Consider the following 13,957-nt stretch of genomic DNA (forward strand, 5'->3'; position numbering starts at 1 on the left):
TTGCAAAATAAAACATTTTTTTTCCCACTGTATCACAGATTTCATGACTGGCACAAGCTTATAGCATCATGAATTCCTTATGTTTGATTTTCCTCCTTTGCTACAGGAATGGTCTGATTTTTGAGAAATTTGGTAAACGTTTGCAGCTTTCACTGAAGCTTGCCAGAGTTGTGAATTCCCAAGAATTTCAATGTGCATTTGAGGGTCAGGACAGAGCTACAAGAATGTTTTAATTTGAGATCTCATAATGTGAAATATAAAGCTTGATCACTTCTTCAGAACAGCTAAGCTTTCTGAGGATTTCTGATTGTATCAAGTGAGACTATCAAGTAGTCTTAAAATGACTTGGTTGTGTGCTGTTTTTCTCTGGAAATAATGAAATTGTTCTGTGTGGTCTGTGCTAAAATGTACTATAACTCACTTTTAGAGCTGGAAATAGAATGTTATGGAGTCTTGGTGGACAAGAAATATGGAAACTAACACATTTTTGCAGACTGGAAGGTGAAGAATATGGGAATAATTTACTTGTTTGACTAGCAAATAAGTATTTACAAATAAATCATAGTAGTGTAATTAATGTTCTCTGCTGTGTAATTAATTTGATTTGTTACGATGTAGTTGAGGGTTCCATATACACCCTGTAGGGTTAATTTGAGTGCCATGCTCCAGCTCAAATCCTATAAACTGTGAGTGAGGAAGAGTGACTGTAGGACCAGGAGTTATACAGATAAATGAGAAGTAGGGGTTAACCATAAGTCCGTCACTTGAGAAAGCTGGCAGGAGAGAAGCGTGCCTCTGATATTTCTGGGAATGCCTTGAGAAAGCAAACTTTAAACTAACGTTGAGTAGTCAGTCCCATAAAATGCCAGGCACTGAGACTGAAAATGGTAGTTGGGAAATGAAGCACAGGAGCAGTCCCGTGGATGATCCAAAGTGTGTACTATCAGTGAGAATTTTTTCCAAGGACTAACTCCAATAGCAAGAGAATGAAAAGCACATCTGAGAGAAGAGGTGGTACCAGAGTAAGCAGATCTCTGCTTCTAAACGGGGCCCCCTCTTCCCTTAGTTTGGAAATATGAAACCAAGAGCAAACAAATCCACAGGAAAAAAACAATTCAAAAGAGCAGGCACATACAGGCATAATATCAAAGATCACAGGCCAAACCCAAGGATGTGCAGTGACAGCTGTGTATGGCCATACATGTGAGGTAGAGCAACAGTTTTCTTACTGTTTATTCCCACTAGATGTGGGCAGGAGCTGAAACAGGAAAGTGTAGGTGAGTGCGTGTGAAAGTAGTACTATAGGGAAGAATAGAGTGAAGGAAAAAAACATTCAGTTTTCAAATATGAAGTGTTGAAACTTTTTAAAAATCATAACATGAATTGGCGGATTTTCTCTTGGGCTGTCTTTAGTAGAGACTTGGGGCCAACTGTTAAGTGAATATTTACTCTTAATACAAAGATCACATCCAGAGAACAGGGGATAAAGAACCAAGTTCTCTGCAGAATGGTTAGAAAATGTGAGCTCGGGGATTCTGCTGGGAAGAGGGCAGGCTAGAGAGCTTTGTAGAAGTCTCAGGTGGAACATTTGTATTAGTTCTGGACCATTTTCTGCACTAGACGTGAGCAGAAAAAGAAAAACGCTTTTGAAGGGCACAGTGACTGATGGGACCTACATACTCCAAGCTGGAAGAACCATGTTTGATAATGATCTGGTATTTCCTGGAAAAAATTATTGACATTTTCTGTGCATAACCATGAAGGTCAGAGTTCTGGGCATTCATATCCATGCCTAAAGAAAAGTGATGACAGTTGTACTGATGTACAGTGCTCTGTACTCCGGGTCTTCTGAGACACGCACAACAAAGAAAGCAAAGTCTCTGAGTGTGGTCATTATGTGGTTGTTACCCATTTACAGAGTAGTTTACTGTGCTCTCAACACCTATTAAATCCCAACACTAGCAGAAGATACAGAGCTACAGCTATACCAACCCAGATAGCTGGTGTTCAGTGGATAATGAATATATTTCCCCTGCAAATTTTGCCTGGCTTCTGTGCAAATGCATTAGGAATCTGCCTGTGTGTCTCTTGCATACTGATATATTGGTATTAGAAGAGAATAGTCTTGAAAATAGCTTGTAGATGAACAAGGTCATATTGTTGTCAGTGCCATTATTTTTCTTTCTAGTCAGTCTCTGGAAGCCAAGAATAATGATAATACTAAAATTACTGAATACGTACTTGCTGATAAATTAACAGAACTGACATTTGGTATCTGTATGTTGTTTCTATGAAAAATATATAAAGTTTTCCTTTGTGTTTATAGGTATTCATCATAGGGTAGGTACTTGTGTAGGCAGCTTCATATTTGTTTGAAGTAACTGTTAGAACATGTGAGTTTTGCATTTAATGACTGATGTGGTTACTTTAAGTTTTATGAGAAGAGGTAATTTTGTGCATACATTTGAAGCACTATTATCTTCCTGGAGCAGCATCAATTTTTTTATTTAGAGTAACAGTGTTTTCTTTCACTTAGGAGAAGAAAGTATAGCAATTTCTTGAGAGATTGTTACTATGAACTGGATTCAATATGACCTCAGTTTCCTAATGAAAAGAATCCTGCAAAGGGAGGTCTTTTCAGTCCTCAATTACATTTCATTACATTAGAAATCATGAAGACTGCTGTGTTTAAAAGTGGTCTCCATGTGCTGCTTTGGTTTTTGTGGTGTCTAATCTCTTGAATGCTATGTTTATATAATAGGTATTCTTATTATATAACAGGTAAGTCAGCAGTAACGAAATGGTTGAGTAATATGAACAAAATCTCATGCTGACTTGAGTCAGAACAATAAACAGCTTTGTGCTTAAGAAAGAATAACTGTGCACTAATGGGATTTAATTTTAATTGTCAATTAGTATGTATTAAATGTACAAGATTACCTCTGCAATAAATATGTATATTTTTAGTGCAAGGATCCCAAAATGAGAATTTCCGTACTTCATGAGATCAGTGATCCCTCTGTCTGAGTATACCTACTTCTCTCTCCTGAATCAGCTAAATGCTAGTATCAAAGGCAACAGTGGAAAATGAGTGAAATTTCGTAAGAAAGAATGTGTGAAGTGCTCTGTTTCTTCTAGCCCTAGGCAGTTACTTTGTGCTCTGAGGTTTTATCATTTCCCTTTAAAATACTATGCTTAACTCCGGCAGTTTATTAAAACATGAAAATTCATAGCTTTTGTTTAAAAAAATAAAACCATAACCCGTTTTGTTTGCTGAGGCAGCATTATTTACACTTTTCATTTAAACAGGTAAATTTTTGCTTTTACTGGGGACTTGAGTGCTATATGCATGTACTACTTCTATTATTAGTTCATCCACAGAAAAGAACCAGAAAGAGGGAAGGTAAAAGGGAGGAATCCTGTGGAAAGAGACTAGTAAATAATCGTATAAATGAAAACTGTCATTAAATGTGCACCTGGAGTCTGGGCTCTGGTCTCTCGGGCAAGCAGAACTATATCTACTCTGTCTTAGATGGGCCTACAGCCTAGGTATTATTTTGTAATTATTTTAACTTTTTTTTTTTGAGTGTAACTTTTTATTATTATAAAAGCAGGCAGAATATGAAAATGGATATCTTTGCATTTTTATAAACAATTTAAGACCAGAAAAAGCCTTCAGGTCATCTGTTCCTAGCCTGGTCATTACATTTTTCCAGTGAGGCCCCTCTTTGGAGCCCAGTGCCTTGTTTTTCACTAAAGCTTATCAGACTGAATGATCCTGAGAAAGCGAACTTTCCAGAATAATTTAGGAGTGGTCATGATGTTGTAACTTTGTTTTGCTTCTGATACTTTTTACTCTGATTATTTGTTGGTTTTGGGTTGTTTTTCCTTTTTTTTTTTTTTTTTTAAAAAAAAAAAATCAAATCTTCCTTTACTAGATTCAGGAGCTCTAACATTTAGTACTTTCTCCTAGTGAAAGGGCTGAAATGCCATAATCGAATCAGTTCCTGGAAATTTTCCCTAATTTTCTTAGGAAATTAAGCCTGGCCATTGATCCACTAGTAGTCTTGTATTCAGTAAGTTCTGAGATTTCTGGACAATATAAACAATATTAGAAACAGGGGTAGATAGTTATGTTCTTCCAGAGGCGATGGATATTGGGTAGGAGAAAGGGACCTAACTTCATGTCCCTGTAAGAGGAAAGGAAGGTGAAGTTGGCTGTTTTACATTACCATCAACTGCTCTTGTGCTGGTGTACCCTCTGCACTGCTGTCTTGTGCTCAGAAGAGGTGCCGGAGGTACATGGAAAGGAAGTTGCCAGGTTTCAGGTGTGAGGAAGTGATTTATAATTTTGTGGCTTCTTTCAGTTTCGAGTTTTAAACATCTTTTTCATAAAACTTAGACAGCAGACCTGTACATAGTATGCTATTACCAATTGCACCTTTTATGACAAGGAAAATTATTTCCCTATACCCGGCTCAGCATATCCAGGGATTGCCTTAATTCTTATTTTCAATGTCATGTCTTGCTGATACTGATACGATGATTCATTAAAGATCTTACAATGACTGGTACCTTGAAGTCCAGCATGCAGATTTCAGCCATGATATATAGCAGGCAATGGAGGTGATGACGCTGGTTATTACCAGTTTCTTGGCCAAAATCAGGGCCAACATGCATACCTTGAGCAAGCTTACCTACTTTAAGTCTCTATCGATGACATATCGGTGAATTTTCCAGATTCTACAAAATTCTCCACCAAGTTGCTTTTCGATTGTGTGACAGTTCTAGAGCTGCCAAAAGAAAAGGTGTCCAGACATATTTGACATGGAAAAACATCAGGTATTTTCTTAGCCTGAGTTGCCGCAGCAAATGATTTAGACTTTGGTGTGAAAGTTTTTAAAAATCATCCTCAAGAAAACATGCTGCATAAAAAATAGTTATTAAAATAAAAATTTGCCAACGGGGTATGCAAATTAAAATGAAGTGTAAGGTGACCTTCATAAAGGCTATTGCTACTAACTCTTATTTGAAATATATTTCAAAGGTATTTTTTTCATATTCTTCAATATAAATGATTTTTTTCTAAACAGAGAATCTGGGGATTCCAAATAGATGCTACTATCTGTATTTATACAAGAAGTGGCTAGTTTGAACTTTCATTCTATTCTAATGCATTTATTACATCAAAGAAATAAAAAAAAGTTTTGGGTACAGTGACTAGGTACAGGAAATTAAATTAGCTTGGCATTTAAAGGACATTTTACCATAAGTGAACAAGCACAAAGTCATGTATCTTTTATATTGGCTACAACAAAAACCTGCTTTTCTTTTGAAACCAATAAGAGCTTGTGATTCCTTTAGTTTACACTTGCTTTACCTGGGTTTTCTGAAATATATCCAACAGTCTTATGATATAAATAATGTACTACTATTTTGCCTTGTGATGTCTTTTATAGTCCTCCATGACAATTATTGTAAATGAGGCCACTGAAATCTGAAGACTCCAGATTGTATGTTACATGCCATACCCTCATGAATAGACTCTCTCTCTCTCGATATGACACGTATAAATACACGTGGTACATGACTTGCTTTCACTTGCCAGTATGGTGTGCGTCTTTGTGTGGATGAGAGATGTTATATCCTGTGCAGAGGGTTGTTGTTAACTGCACCTTTTCATTGCAGTGATTGAGAACTCTTGGTAAACTGTCTTTCACAGCAGCTTTAATTATTTCTGTCAGCAGTAGCGAAGCATTCTTTTCACTCTGGTCTGGTCTACCAGAAGACAAGTGGGTGCCAAGCCATCCCAATTTTATTGTTGTGCCATCTATCCACAGCAAATTCTCATTTCACTGGGAGGGTGTAGAGTAAGAGACACCTGTTCTGGTGAGAGCTTCTGGAGCTCCTCTTTGCTGATCTGTGCTTTGTTCTGCCAAGAAGAGGTGTGTGTCTGGGCTTTTTTTTTTGTTCAGGTATATCTAGAAGAGTATCAGACTGCTGTGGGGTTTGGGTTTTTTTGCTATTATATCAGCAAAGTGGGTGGAAAGATCAATTCCTCTGCTAATGGCTAGGCTTCATGCTACATGAAATTCTCGCTAGTAAAATCAGCTGCACATGGAGTGTAATGTGTTTGTATTGGAATTGTGTTTTAATGACCCTTGCAGGACAGATGCACCAAACTCACTTATCTTCTATGGAACCAGATGGATTTCTCTCAGTTGCTTCTATGTCCTTTCACATCAAGTGTCAGCTTTTTGATTGCTTAGTAGAAAAAGATGTACTACTAAATAAGTAGGGGTTTCTTTGTGTGTCATCTGTTACAAGAAAGTGAATGTATATGTAGTTACAATTTATCTATTTTGAATGACATCATATACTATTTACTAGAATATGTCAGCATAGTGTAGGGCCTGCTAGCATTTATATTGAGATGATTTTAAGTGCTTATTCAGGAAATCACACTGTACTTGTTCTTTACTTTCTGAATGAAAAACTCTGAGTAAACTTGAAGTCTTTTTTGGTATTTGTCTTCCTAGACTTCATGACATAGGAAAAAAATGTCTCTTATTTGCCTTAATATGCTTGAAATTTGTTTACTTTTATGTAGGGTTAAATCCTCAAATGTAGGGTTAAATCCCTTTTTAGTTTCCTGCAAATTGATCTGAGTTGCCATATTGTCTACTGAACACTTCTACGTGCGGTTTTCTGCATTTTTTTTTTCTTTTTTCCCCCCTGGTATTTGCACAGCAGCTGTGCTTTTCTACTACTATATGCTATGGAGATTTTCTGTGCTTGGAAGCTCAGTCCTGTCCTCCTGGTTGGTAATGAAGATGTGAAACACTGTCAATGCCACTATCAACACCTGAGAGATGGTCTTGCATGGGGTGGGGGGGGTGAGAGGAGAAAAAAAAAAAAAGGCAAAGAATCTTATTTCGCATTTTCTTTCTCAGTAAAGACATTTAAAGACTTACAACAAATGCAGCATGAAGACTTCATGCTAAATGAGTGTGCTGGAGTTTCTCAGATCTGCTCTTTGACTGATTGGACTTGTGCCATTCTCCTAGAGATCGAGGTTTCAGAGCTGGAAGTAGGCTTCTGTTTGATACTTTTGGGTGTTCTGCAAACCCATCTGAAGCTGGACCCTGGTCCTGAAAGCAGAAAACTGATGTGCGAGATGGTGTTATTGGAGCACTCAGGCACTGTTGCAGTGGGTTTGAAGGCAGGGAGAACTGGAGCAAATACAATTCTGCCATTGAAGTGGAATGGGAAAGCTGTGCATTTGAGGGGGAGATGGTGAAGATGACCTAACCTTTCCCTGTCATTGCAGCTTTGCACAGCTCCAAAGTGAACTAGACACAAGGATTAAAACAAGAATTGGTTCAAATTCCACGTGGTCCTAGGAAAGAAACTGAGAATAGCTGGACAAAAAGCTACCAGCTGGAAATGACTGGTGTGGAAGTCACTGAAACTGGCACTTTGATGTGATGAGCTGCCATGAGGACAGCTGAGAAACGCTGGCAGAGAGATTAGGATGGGGAACTCAAGGTGTGCTGTGGGGCTTTTAGCTTGGATGAGAAAGTGGTTGTCTGTTTCTCTGCTTTTTACCAGTCAATTCCACAGATATTATCCCCTTGCAATCTATAACCTATAGCAAGTTAACATAAAGGATGGCAATGTACTGATGCCATTCAGTAAAGATTCCTTGTTAAGTCCTGGAAGAGTTGGGTGGTTTTTTGGTTTTTTTTCTATGTTGCTTTTTTTTTTTTTCTTTTTGCTTTTTTTTTTAAAAATGAAATTTAAGCACAGAGAAATTGGAAATGGTACAGTTAAATTTGTCTTTAGAACCACACAGCTCATTTGTTGCAGTGGTTGGAAATGGTGTACTAAATGGTATCTAGGCAAAATAAAAGATAAATAGATAACCCCCGCCAAATCCTCACATTCAAATGCTATTACAGAATGCTGAAGAGTGTCAGGTTTGCTACACAATCCTATGAAAACCTGAGGTAGTCTCTTAAACCACTCATTTTCTTAATGCTACTAGATGGTTCTCCAAACCTATTAACACACCAAGGTTTTGAACCAGGTCAGTCTAGCTAAGCAGTGATTACTAGTGTCCTGGTTTCGGCTGGGATAGAGTTAATTTTCTTCCTAGCAGCAGGCATAGTGCTGTGTTTTGGATTTAGTAGGAGAAGAATGTTGATAACATGCTGATGTTTTTAGTTGTTGCTGAGTACTGCTTATGCTAGTCAAGGACTTTTTCAGCTTCCCATGCTCTGCCAGGCGCACAAGAAACTGGGAGGGGGCACAGCCAGAATAGTTGATCCAAACTGACCAAAGGGCTATTCCATACCATATGACGTCATGCTCAGTATATAAACTGGGGGGGGGTTGGCCGGGGAGCAGCGATCGCTGCTCGGGAACTGTCTGGGTATCGGTCGGCAGGTGGTGAGCAATTGCATTGTGCATCACTTGCTTCGTGTATCATTATTATTATTATCATTATTATACTGTTACTATTAGCATTACTATTTTACTTTATTTCAATTATTAAACTGTTCTTATCTCAGCCCAGGAGTGTTTCTCACTCTTACTCCTCCAATTCTCTCCCCCATCCCATCGGGGCAGGGGGAGTGAGCGAGCGGCTGCGTGGTGCTTAGTTGCTGGCTGGGGCTAAACCACGACAGTCCTTTTTGGCGCCCAACGTGGGGCTTGAGATAACAACAGATTAATCAGAGTGTATTAAGGATTCTGTTAACAGTTGCCGGTCACGATATTAGTTCTTCTGATCTGCACCATGTTCTTTTTTTTGCAGCACGCGTTAAAGCTTGCTGTCAGTTTGTGTAGTGTGCTATGCTCTGCAGGGATTCATGATCTTTTGCTTGGGAGGCTCCTTATCAAAGCCCTGACCTTGAGCATTCTTTGGTATTTGGGTTTCATACAGAAGTCACTACTGTACTTTGGGTACTACCTCATAGAGTTAGCAATTATACTTCTTACTCTGAGAGGCTTGTTGTGGAGGAAATACAGAATGGCACCTTTGCTGCTTTCTTCTATGATGTTTCCTCCTTCATTACAACAACTTTTCTGTATCTTGAACACCCCTGGGCAGTTAAGATACTTCTATTGATAATTCTTGGGAATGTTGTTTCCGTTTTGATAAAGGTCAGTAAGCAGTGTAAAAATACCATCCAGAGATCTACCCCAAGGCTGGATAGTTATGAGTGGCAGGGTGTGTGGGATCGTATGCGCAAGTACTTAGGGCAGTGGGGACCTCCAGTGTTTTGGAACTTCACCCCTGAACAAGTGCAGAATCCTGAAGAACTAGTAAAGTATTTGGAAGAAGTATGTTCTCACCCTGGCAACTCCAAAGAGACACAACTCATTGCAACATGCTGGGGACTGGCCCATGCTTACAGAGCCCTGTTCAACACTATTCAGTACCCTCAAGAGAAAGAGAGGGTCTCTGGATCTGATGACAAAACAACAGGCACTGTGGCTACTCCAACCACAGCCATGAGCACTGTGGCTACTCCAACCACAGCCACAAGCACTGCAGCTACTCCAACACCCACCACAGGCACTGCGGCTACTCCAACACCCACCACAGGTACTGCAGCCACTCCGACCCCAGTGGCAGGCACTGCGGCTAAACCAGAGAACCAACCTGCGCCGGTATCAGTTGCCCCTATACAGAAGAAAAAATACACGAGGAAATCAGTTCGTTTAGTAAGGGATGAAGATGAACCAGGGCCATCACGAGAACCAGAGGAGGAAGAACCCATAAATGAGATGGTGACCACCCGATCCCTATCCCTGAGTGAGCTGCGAGATATGCGAAGAGATTTTGGTCGTCATCCAGGCGAGCACATCATCACCTGGCTGCTCCGATGCTGGGATAACGGGGCCAGTAGCCTGGATTTAGAGGGTAGGGAAGCCAAGCAGCTGGGATCCCTTTCCAGGGAAGGGGGCATTGACAAAGCAATTGGAAAAGGGGCAAAACCGCTCAGCCTCTGGAGGCGACTTCTGTCAAGCGTGAAGGAAAGGTATCCCTTTAAGGAGGATGTTTTATACCGCCCAAGCAAATGGACCACCGTAGAGAAAGGTATCCAGTACCTGAGGGAATTAGGCGTGCTGGAGGTGATTTACAGTGACCTGAATGACGAACAGTTAACCAAAGACCCAGATGAAGTGAGGTGCACACAATCCATGTGGCGGAAGGTGGTATGGAGCGCACCAGCATCGTATTCCAACTCGTTGGCAATACTAGCCTGGAAAGACGACGAGGCACCAACGGTGGATGAAGTGGCTAGACAACTCCGGGACTACGAAGAAAAGCTCTCTTCCTCCCTACGGGCCTGTGTCTCGGCTGTGGAAAAACTGTCTGAAAAAATGTGCCAAGAGTTCCAACAACTCAGAGAGGATCTGTCCTACTCCCCACCTGCACGGACCAGTGTCTCAGCCATTAGGAGTCAATGTCCCTATGCTCAAGAGAGAGGATATAGAGGATACACACCACGGGGCACCCTGTGGTTTTACCTGCGTGATTATGGAGAGGACATGAGAAAGTGGGATGGAAAACCCACCTCAACCTTAGAGGCACGGGTGCGTGAGTTGCAAGGAAAAACTATTAGAAAAGGTGGTTCTCCCAGGAAAATTGCAGCTCCAGTTTCCAGTGAGCAGTTCCCGAGACAGAGTAAGAGGGCTAATTTTACTTCCGACCTTGATCAGGGGACTTTTGATTCACATTTACAGGAAGTGAACAGCGAATACTGTGACCAGTGTTAGAGGGGCCCTGCCTCCAGCCAGGTGGAGGAAAGGGACAACCGGGTTTACTGGACTGTGTGGATTCGATGGCCTGGAACGTCAGACCCACAGGAGTATAAGGCTCTAGTGGACACTGGTGCACAGTGCACGCTAATGCCATCAAACTATAGAGGGGCAGAACCCATTTGTATTTCTGGAGTGACAGGGGGATCCCAACAGCTCACTGTACTGGAAGCTGAAGTGAGCCTAACTGGGAATGAGTGGCAAAAGCACCCCATTGTGACTGGCCCAGACGCTCCATGCATCCTTGGCATAGACTACCTCAGGAGAGGGTATTTCAAGGACCCAAAAGGGTACCGGTGGGCTTTTGGTATAGCTGCTTTGGAGACAGAGGAAATTAAACAGTTGTCCACCTTGCCCGGTCTCTCAGAGGACCCTTCGATTGTAGGGTTGCTGAAGGTTGAGGAACAACAGGTGCCGATTGCTACCACAACTGTGCACAGGTGGCAATATCGCACCAACCGAGACTCCCTGATTCCCATCCATAACCTGATTCGTCGACTGGAGAGCCAGGGAGTGATCAGCAAGACTCGCTCACCCTTTAACAGTCCCATATGGCCAGTGCGAAAGTCTAATGGGGAGTGGAGACTAACAGTGGACTATCGTGGCCTGAACGAAGTTACACCGCCGCTGAGTGCTGCCGTGCCAGACATGCTAGAACTTCAATATGAACTGGAGTCAAAGGCAGCTAAGTGGTATGCCACAATTGATATTGCTAATGCATTTTTCTCCATCCCTTTGGCAGCAGAGTGCAGGCCCCAGTTTGCTTTTACCTGGAGGGGTGTTCAGTACACCTGCTCACCATGGTGGAAGCAACCACGGGATGGCTGGAAACATATCCCGTGCCCCATGCCACCGCCTGGAACACCATCCTGGGCCTTGAAAAGCAAGTCCTGTGGCGACATGGCACCCCAGAAAGAATTGAGTCAGACAACGGGACTCATTTCCGAAACAACCTCATAGACACCTGGGCCAAAGAGCACGGCATTGAGTGGGTGTATCACATCCCCTACCATGCACCAGCCTCCGGGAAAATTGAGCAATACAATGGATTGTTAAAGACTACCCTGAGAGCAATGGGTGGTGGGACGTTTAAACATTGGGATACGCATTTAGCAAAAGCCACCTGGTTAGTCAACACCAGGGGATCTGCCAATCGAGCTCGCCCTGCCTAATCAAAACTTTTACGTACTGTAGAAGGAGATAAAGTTCCTGTAGTGCACATGAAAAATATGCTGGGGAAGACAGTCTGTGTTACTTCCCCCTCTGGCAAAGGCAAACCCATTCGTGGGATTGCTTTTGCTCAAGGACCTGGGTGCACTTGGTGGGTGATGCGAAAGGATGGGGAAGCCCAATGTGTACCTCAAGGGAATTTGATTTTGGGTGAAAATAGCCAATGAACTGAATTGTATGATATTAATTGCTTTATAATACTGTATGTTATCTCTTAACTGTATGTTATCTCTTAACTGCACGTTAATATAATAATATAGTAGGTTAATATTAAGTATATAATACTGTATATTATGATTGCTATATGCCGCATCAATGGTATTGCAGTAAGAATTGCCCAGCTTAATGAAAATGAACTTTGATGAAACCATGTTGGAATGAGAACTGACTTCAGCATGCAACAGTCCAACCCTGCACACCACCTCTCCTGCTCTGAAAGACTGTGATGACAGATGGAACCCAAAGTCATGGGCTAAATGAACTCAATGGACATTTTAGAGGGATGGCCCATAGACGAAGGGAATGATATCTGTGTGTATATCAAGATAGGGAAAGCGGTGGTGATTAATTGGAACACATTGGAAAGGGGAGGGCCTGTGCATGACGTAGATGGTATAGAATAAGGGGTGGATACTGTCCTGGTTTCGGCTGGGATAGAGTTAATTTTCTTCCCAGTAGCAGGCATAGTGCTGTGTTTTGGATTTAGTAGGAGAAGAATGTTGATAACATGCTGATGTTTTTAGTTGTTGCTAAGTACTGCTTATGCTAGTCAAGGACTTTTTCAGCTTCCCATGCTCTGCCAGGCGCACAAGAAACTGGGAGGGGGCACAGCCAGAATAGTTGATCCAAACTGACCAAAGGGCTATTCCATGCCATATGACGTCATGCTCAGTATATAAACTGGGGGGGGGTTGGCCGGGGAGCAGCGATCGCTGCTCGGGAACTGTCTGGGTATCGGTCGGCAGGTGGTGAGCAATTGCATTGTGCATCACTTGCTTCGTGTATCATTATTATTATTATCATTATTATACTGTTACTATTAGCACTACTATTTTACTTTATTTCAATTATTAAACTGTTCTTATCTCAGCCCAGGAGTGTTTCTCACTCTTACTCCTCCATCGGGGCAGGGGGAGTGAGCGAGCGGCTGCGTGGTGCTTAGTTGCTGGCTGGGACTAAACCACGACAACTAGTTGTATTTTTTTCTGGTTTTGCATGTCTTCATACCTCAGGACTGATTTGTGCAGGTGTTAAGGACTGTTGCTGATGGAAGCTACACATAAAATGTAAAATAATATTAGAAATCAGGTCTTAGGCATCTTAAAGTGAACTCCCTGGTTTCTGCATACTTTGATTTTAGAGGACCAATGCTTTAGATTCTTTAAATGTATTGATATGTCATCTGCGGTATTGTGAAAATTGAATTAATATTTGTGAGATTAGCATGACAGTATTGAACATCATAAAATTGATGGCATTTAATCATTATGTCTTTAGAAAAGTTTTTTTTAATCAATATTCAGTACAATGCTTGCATACTGAGCTGAGATGAAATAAAATAGTAAGTGACCACCATCTCTTCTACATGTTGAATGAGGCAGAGTTGATATTGAAAAGGTAATGGACATGTGGAAGGCTGTGTCATACGACAGTGACAGGAACGGAATGAAATTAAGGTTGCATAGGTGAGTTTTGTCACTTTCTGTCTTTTTACTGTTTGCCTTAATTTCATTAAGGTAAAAATTAGTATAATTCTTTTGAAAATGCAAAAACTTGATACTTTAGCTTAGTAAAGAGTGTTTTGAAATATAAATTGTTCATGATTATATATAAATTCTTGTCTGTTGCAGGTCTCCTGTTACTGACCATACAAAGTGCAACTTTACGTTAATCA

The 13,957-nt window shown here is 41.1% G+C and overlaps 1 protein-coding gene across 1 annotated transcript in view; it reads left to right on the forward strand.

Moving 5' to 3' along the window:
• Positions 1–13,957, forward strand: part of RYR2 (ryanodine receptor 2) — a 456,789-nt gene that overhangs the window by 140,327 nt on the left and 302,505 nt on the right. The gene's annotated exons all lie outside the window — the stretch shown is intronic.

The sequence above is a fragment of the Pelecanus crispus genome, chromosome 3, assembly GCF_030463565.1.
Source record: "Pelecanus crispus isolate bPelCri1 chromosome 3, bPelCri1.pri, whole genome shotgun sequence".
NCBI classification, from domain to species: domain Eukaryota; kingdom Metazoa; phylum Chordata; class Aves; order Pelecaniformes; family Pelecanidae; genus Pelecanus; species Pelecanus crispus.